This window comes from Staurois parvus, unplaced genomic scaffold (genome assembly GCF_062004578.1).
Source record: "Staurois parvus isolate SC_StPar_1 unplaced genomic scaffold, SC_StPar_1.0 ptg000472l, whole genome shotgun sequence".
In the NCBI taxonomy this organism is placed as follows: Eukaryota; Metazoa; Chordata; class Amphibia; order Anura; family Ranidae; genus Staurois; species Staurois parvus.
In genome coordinates, this window is record NW_028318268.1 from 1,003,495 (window position 1) to 1,009,935 (window position 6,441).

The following is a 6,441-nucleotide window of genomic DNA, read 5'->3' on the forward strand; positions in this document are numbered from 1 at the left end:
CCTGAAATGAAGGCAGTTTTTGTTATATCCAGCTGTATTTACTCAGTGCAACTTATAACATACAAGTGTGGTCAAGTGCATTGCTTTGGCCAATCACAATGCACTGTCAGGGCGCAGCGCATTGTGGGGCGCGGCGGGTGAACAGCCCGCTGAATGACCTTACTGTTTGTGTGTTCAGGGAATGGCTGTGTATAGGGGTCAGCAGGACAGAGGTCAGTAAGGAAGTGTACAGGGGTCAGCAGGGCAGAGGACAGTTAGGCTGAGTACAGGGGTCAGCAGAGGACAGTGGGGTTGTGTACAGGGGTCATCAGGACAGAGGTCAGTAAGTCAGTGTACAGGGGTCAGCAGGACAGAGGTCAGTAAGGAAGTCTGCAGGAGTCAGCAGGTCAGAGGACAGTTAGGCTGAGTACAGGGGTCAGCAGAGGACAGTGGGGTTGTGTACATGGGTCATCAGGACAGAGGTCAGTAAGTCAGTGTACAGGGGTCATCATGACAGAGGGCAGTAAGTCAGTGTACAGGGGTCATCAGGACAGAGGTCAGTAAGTCAGTGTACAGGGGTCAGCAGGACAGAGGTCAGTAAGGAAGTGTACAGGGGTCATAAGGACAGAGGTCAGTAAGTCAGTGTACAGGGGTCATCATGACAGAGGGCAGTAAGTCAGTGTACAGGGGTCATCAGGACAGAGGTCAGTAAGTCAGTGTACAGGGGTCAGCAGGGTGGAGGTCAGAAAGGCAGTGCTAACCCTTTAGAAGGGCAGAGGACAGAAGGACATTGTACAGGGGTCAGCAGGGCAGAGGACAGTAGGATAGTGTACAAGGGTCAGCAGGGTGGAGGTGAGTATGACAGTGTACAGGGGTCAGGTAGGTCAGCAGGGCATAGGACAGCAGAGCAGTGTACAGGGGTCATCAGGATGGAGGTCAGCAGGGTGGAGGTCAGTAAGTCAGTGTACAGGGGTCATCAGGACAGAGGTCAGTAAGTCAGTGTACAGGGGTCAGCAGGGTGGAGGTCAGAAAGGCAGTGCTAACCCTTTAGAAGGGCAGAGGACAGCAGGACATTGTATAGGGGTCAGCAGGGCAGAGGACAGTAGGACAGTGTACAAGGGTCAGCAGGGTGGAGGTAAGTATGGCAGTGTACAGGGGTCAGGTAGGTCAGCAGGGCATAGGACAGCAGAGCAGTGTACAGGGGTCATCAGGATGGAGGTCAAGTAGGTCAACAGAGCAGAGGACAGTAGGGTACAGATTTCACCCATATGCAAGGAAGTTATAGTGACACATTCCCCTGGTGCGCTGATCTCTGCCGGCCCTCCTCTCCAATCCATCCCATATGATGTCAGTTACATGAGCCTCAATGGACAGGAGAGGAGGGCTGACCGAGATCATTGTAATACCTTTAGGCAAGCTATACAATGTGCATTTATTTTGTTTAATGAGCAGGTTGAATGAAAAGAATGTGATGATTCCCTCATCCACACATTCAAGGTGGATGGGGGAATCACTTTTGCTGAGGTATTGAGTTGTCACGGTAAGAAGCCTTCCCTGGCATCAGAACACAATAATCAGCGTTGCTTGCTATAGCCAGCAGCACTGATAATTTTGTAAAGAATTGACAGGGTGGTCATAAAGTAGTCGATCAATGGATTGACTAATGTACAATCAGGGTGCCCACACATGGATTGAAATTCAGCCAGTCCCTGCTGAACTGGCCAAATTTCGATCCATGTATGGCCAGTTTTAGACATGTGGCTTCCCTGTGCCACTGTGCAAGAGGGGGAGGAACATCGATGTCCCTTCCTTGCCCATGGACATGGAGTATCAACAAGGTGGGAAATGAGCTCAAACAGCGTTGGACACTAGTCTGAATACACCTGAGCTATTCCACCAGGAAGCTGTTGGCTTTGAACTAGTGACCGAAGATGCCTGAGCTCATCCCTGTGACCAACCTGTTACCTGCCTGAGATTGACTGGTAGATCGCGAGGTTGCTGACCCCCACCGTAGTTCATAGTCTATCTCAGGAGTGAGCAAGGGAGGGTGGTTATGCTCCTACATACAGTGGGACTGTGAGGAATGAACCTAACCACCTTCTAACAGGAGGTCATACCACAGCAGAAGAAAAAGGAATCTGAAGATTTGTATGAGGCTGAGAGCAATTAAATGTACTTTTCTGAGTTAAGAATACGTACTTGGTTAAAATTAGTTTTTTTTTAATTCAGAGTTTAACCAGCAAAGGGATCAATAGGGGATCTGTGACTAGCATTTCTCATGAGTCCTGTGACCAGCTGAATTCCAATCCATCTATGACAAGGGTAGGCAGCCTTAATGGGGTGGAGATCTACCTGAACACAGGAGAAGTCAAAGATCATCAGGCACAGTGTTGCCTCCTCACTCCTGATTTAAAGCTCTAATTGCCATTCTACCATGTCACAATCACGTGCATTGCATGGCAATCATGGGTATAAATCATTTGTCGAGGAGGCAACATATTGCCTCCTCACCACCTGTCAAAGGCACAGGAATTGCTTTGCAGAGGAGCAGCAGTGTCTGCTGTACCTGTGAACGAGCCTTTAGTTGTAATTGGCACCCTAAGGGCTTGTTCATATGTAAAGTTGGGAGGGGGTAAAACCCTGTGGTTGAATCATGGTTTTACCGCCCCCAGTCCGTACCCCCTTTAGCTGCTGAGGCATGAATTGCAACCCCTGTTGCTTTTGGTGGGTGTTACCACCTGTCAATCGAGACCCATTCAAGTAAATGGGCCACTCTGCAAGTGCCCTGCAACAGCATGCTTCTGCGGGGTCCAAGGGCTTAAAGCAGGTGGTGAGAAAGCAACACACTACTGCCTGTTTAACCCTTTGCTTGCTGTACTGCACAGGTTGCAGGGCAATTGCAGAGCGGCTTCATTCACTTGAATGGGTCATTCTTGGCTGGTGCTACACCCAACAACCATGACAGGGTGTAGGAGCAGCACTACAGAGGAGACATCAACTTATGCGGCTCTTGCTCCCTACTACAGCTTCAACTTTACAAGTAGTTCCTCTGCATTGCACTCTGTTTGATGCTCCAGGATGGTGTGTCAGCCCAGACCGAGATCTTCCAGTCACCTGGCCAAGATCTACTGGTTGCTGACCCCCGATCTATGACCAGTGTATTCTAACAGTAGAGGAGTCCCTGCTGTCAGAATACAATAAATGTCCTCGGCGGGCTGCATGTGGCGGGCCACGGGCCATAGTTTGAGGACCCCTGGTGTATGCAATTTTCATTTGGTAAAGTCCATTCTTTCCAAAATTTAATGTTAAATGCAAATAAAATCTTTAACAACATTCAAATGTATTGAGAATTTTCCTATGAATTATACAGTAGTTCGAAATCCTACTAGTGTGTACCCAGCTTTACTTCTCACTACTGCTTCTATCTTAGACACTTCTTTTCAATACATTTTTATTGATATTTTCCAAGTTACAAACATTAGCTGAATACAATGACGGCAAGAGACCTGGTGTTTGCTAAGGGTACAGTTAAAGGCCAGAAGCATCACTACCCAAAGTCACATTGTGGCCACATCGGTCACCTTAGGCACTTTTTTTAGGTAAAGTTAGAATTCACATAGATTGAAAATACATAAATATGACAAGATCATTTCAATGACAGAAAACGGAGCACATTCACATTCATCAGCCGTATTCTGTAATGTATTTGCATGTGTTGTGATAAGGCAGTCCATTCAATTTGAATGGGCTCCCAACGCACTACTACACTGGGACAAACTGATCTTCACCATTTTTTCAACACAGCATGTGGCAAGCATTGAAGTGTGCTGTAGTGTGTGTCACCTACTACTGTACTATTGTATTGGAGCAGGGCCATCTTAATAGCATTATGGGCCCCTGGGCAAAGTAAAGCACTGAGGCCCCTACCAGCCTTCCCCAATTTACGCAGGTATTCTCAAGAATTACATTATAAATAGCTGATAGAATTAAACATATATTTGTTTGTGCTTTTAATAAAACCAATTTTAAGCAATAAGAAACTGTGCCATAAATTAAAAACTAATCAACACAAACGGCACAGTGCAGGGGGACAAGGTAAAGGGCACAGTACAGGGGGGATCAGGAGGGCATAGTACAGCTTCTGGGACACTGCCTGGGACATGGCCATCCTGGAACAGCTGAGTAAAAAGCATGACTGTCCTGGCAAATCCGGGACAGTTGGAAAATATGATGTACTGCAAAATTATCATGAAGCCCACATGTACCTGGGGTCCCTGGGGTGCCCATGCATTAGGACAGCCTGTGTTGGAGTGCTATTAAAAATAAACTGAAGACTGATTCCACTGATTGATTTTTCCAGTGATCTTCTTCTAATATGATTTGTGAGAATGACAGACTTTTCCTGTATTTTATTAAAGTATATCACCTTTATCTGTAAGCACTGTTGAAATATAGATCCAATGCTCATTTGTTGAAGTATGTTGAACAAGTCAGTGCTTTCCATTACTTTACTTATTTTTTCCACTCAACTGTATATTAGTGCCTCCAAAGTGGTATTGTTTAGAGTTGGCTTCTACACATATTGAGCCTTTAAATTGGCACAAGTTTGCAGGCCATCTGGCACCAAATAGATAATAGTGCCAGTGAAGTCTCCCAATAGCTTGGATTTCGTCTTGTGGGCTTCATGCAAGGAGCTAAGTTGAAACTGATGTGGATTATTTTTGGCTGTTTACTTTTACCCCTATCAGCTCCCTATCTCCTTGGGAGTCCAAATGAAGAAGAAAAATTGAAGCCAAGTACTGGATCTCCTTACATTAAAATATTTCCACCCTGCAGGTTGTGCATCCACGATGCCACCTTCCCTGGAACAACAGCCCTTGCCAGTCTCCTCTCTAGTTTTTGCTTGACAACCTGTTCCTCACACCACAAAAACACATTCTGGATATGTCCCGTAAGCTTTCTGGCTTACAGTTCATACCACACTCCATCCTGTTGCTTTTTTGATGCATTTTGCTGTGTTCCAGTGCAGTTCTGTGCAGAAAAAATGCAGCATGTTTGACCTTTTGTTCTGCACCGGAAACTAAGTGGAACTGGTGATACCTAGGGCCATTGGAATACATGGAAACCACTGTGTATGCATTTTGGATGCACACTGGACTGCATCTGGTGTGAACCAGCCCTAAGACTGCATTTTAAAGGGAAAGTATACCAGAACTTGGGCCCTAAACAGCCAAATGTTTTCTGTGGCTATATTCATTAAATCCACATTCTACAGAACTACAGTAAAGGTAGACAATGACTGAATTCACATGCAGGTTTTAGCCAAACAGCTGAGTCAAGAGTTTGCCGATATCCTTACAATGTATATAATTGGCATAGAGAAGAATGTTCTCTCCACAGCATAAACAGTTGTCCCTTCTCTACAATGCTTTTCATTCTGAATATTAAAGTGTTACAAAACCCACAACAGTAAAATCAGTCTGTATATGCAGCAAAGGATGCTTGTTATATTCACTGTGGAACCTAAAGGGTTAATTCTCTGCATTGTGTAAAAAGGCCATTTGATCCTGTCTTCACTGCTCCTCCTCTTGTTCAAATGTCCACGTCTTATCTCCTGATAAGACAGACTGAACCTGTATCCATTCTGCACATGCTCAGTTTAGTGTGTATTGCTAGAGAGGTTCTTCTTGGGAGAAGGCATGTGATCAACACAGCCAATCAGCACTGTCCAGACAGAGGTCAGGTGTTCTGCATCCTCCTAGAGCAGAAAGAAAACTCCTCCTACAGACTTTAACCAGTGCTCTGCTGAACACTGATAGAAGTCACAAGACTGCTCTAACTGCTGATGAGAAAAGGTATTTAGCAGTTTATGTTTACTAAAATAATTGCATATCCATGTTGTGTGTACTGTGGGAGACCAGATATAGTGAATACAGGGTCCTGGGTTTAGTAACACTTTACGCCACTGGCCTTGCACATTACTATCCAAACTTTTTAAAGTAAACTGTGTCATTTCTCTTGTATTCCATCGAACAGTACTTGTGCATTAAGACTCCTGTAAGGTCTTAGCTGCTTCCCTTTCTCTCTCCTAGACAGCAGATCTGAAACTCTGTATAAAAATCAACTTTGCTTCAGAAATCTGATCTGTAGCGTCCATGTGCAACAAGTCAGTCCAAATATAATGACATCATCCATTCTTTTCTGATGGACTGAAATTGTTCCTATTTTAGCTGAAATCAGCCAATAGAAAAAAGGCTAGAACAGATTTGCTTTACTTGTTTATTGTATGCTATAATATAAACAGTGCTGCCATTAGCTCTAGTGTAACTATAAGCTGCCAAAGACATTGGAGGGTGGTCAGATGTAGTGGCATGATGCAACTGTCCTCAGATGCATCTACTGGAGGGGTCCTAGACACAAAAGGTTCCATCAAGACACTGTTTATATTCGGTTCTACTAACA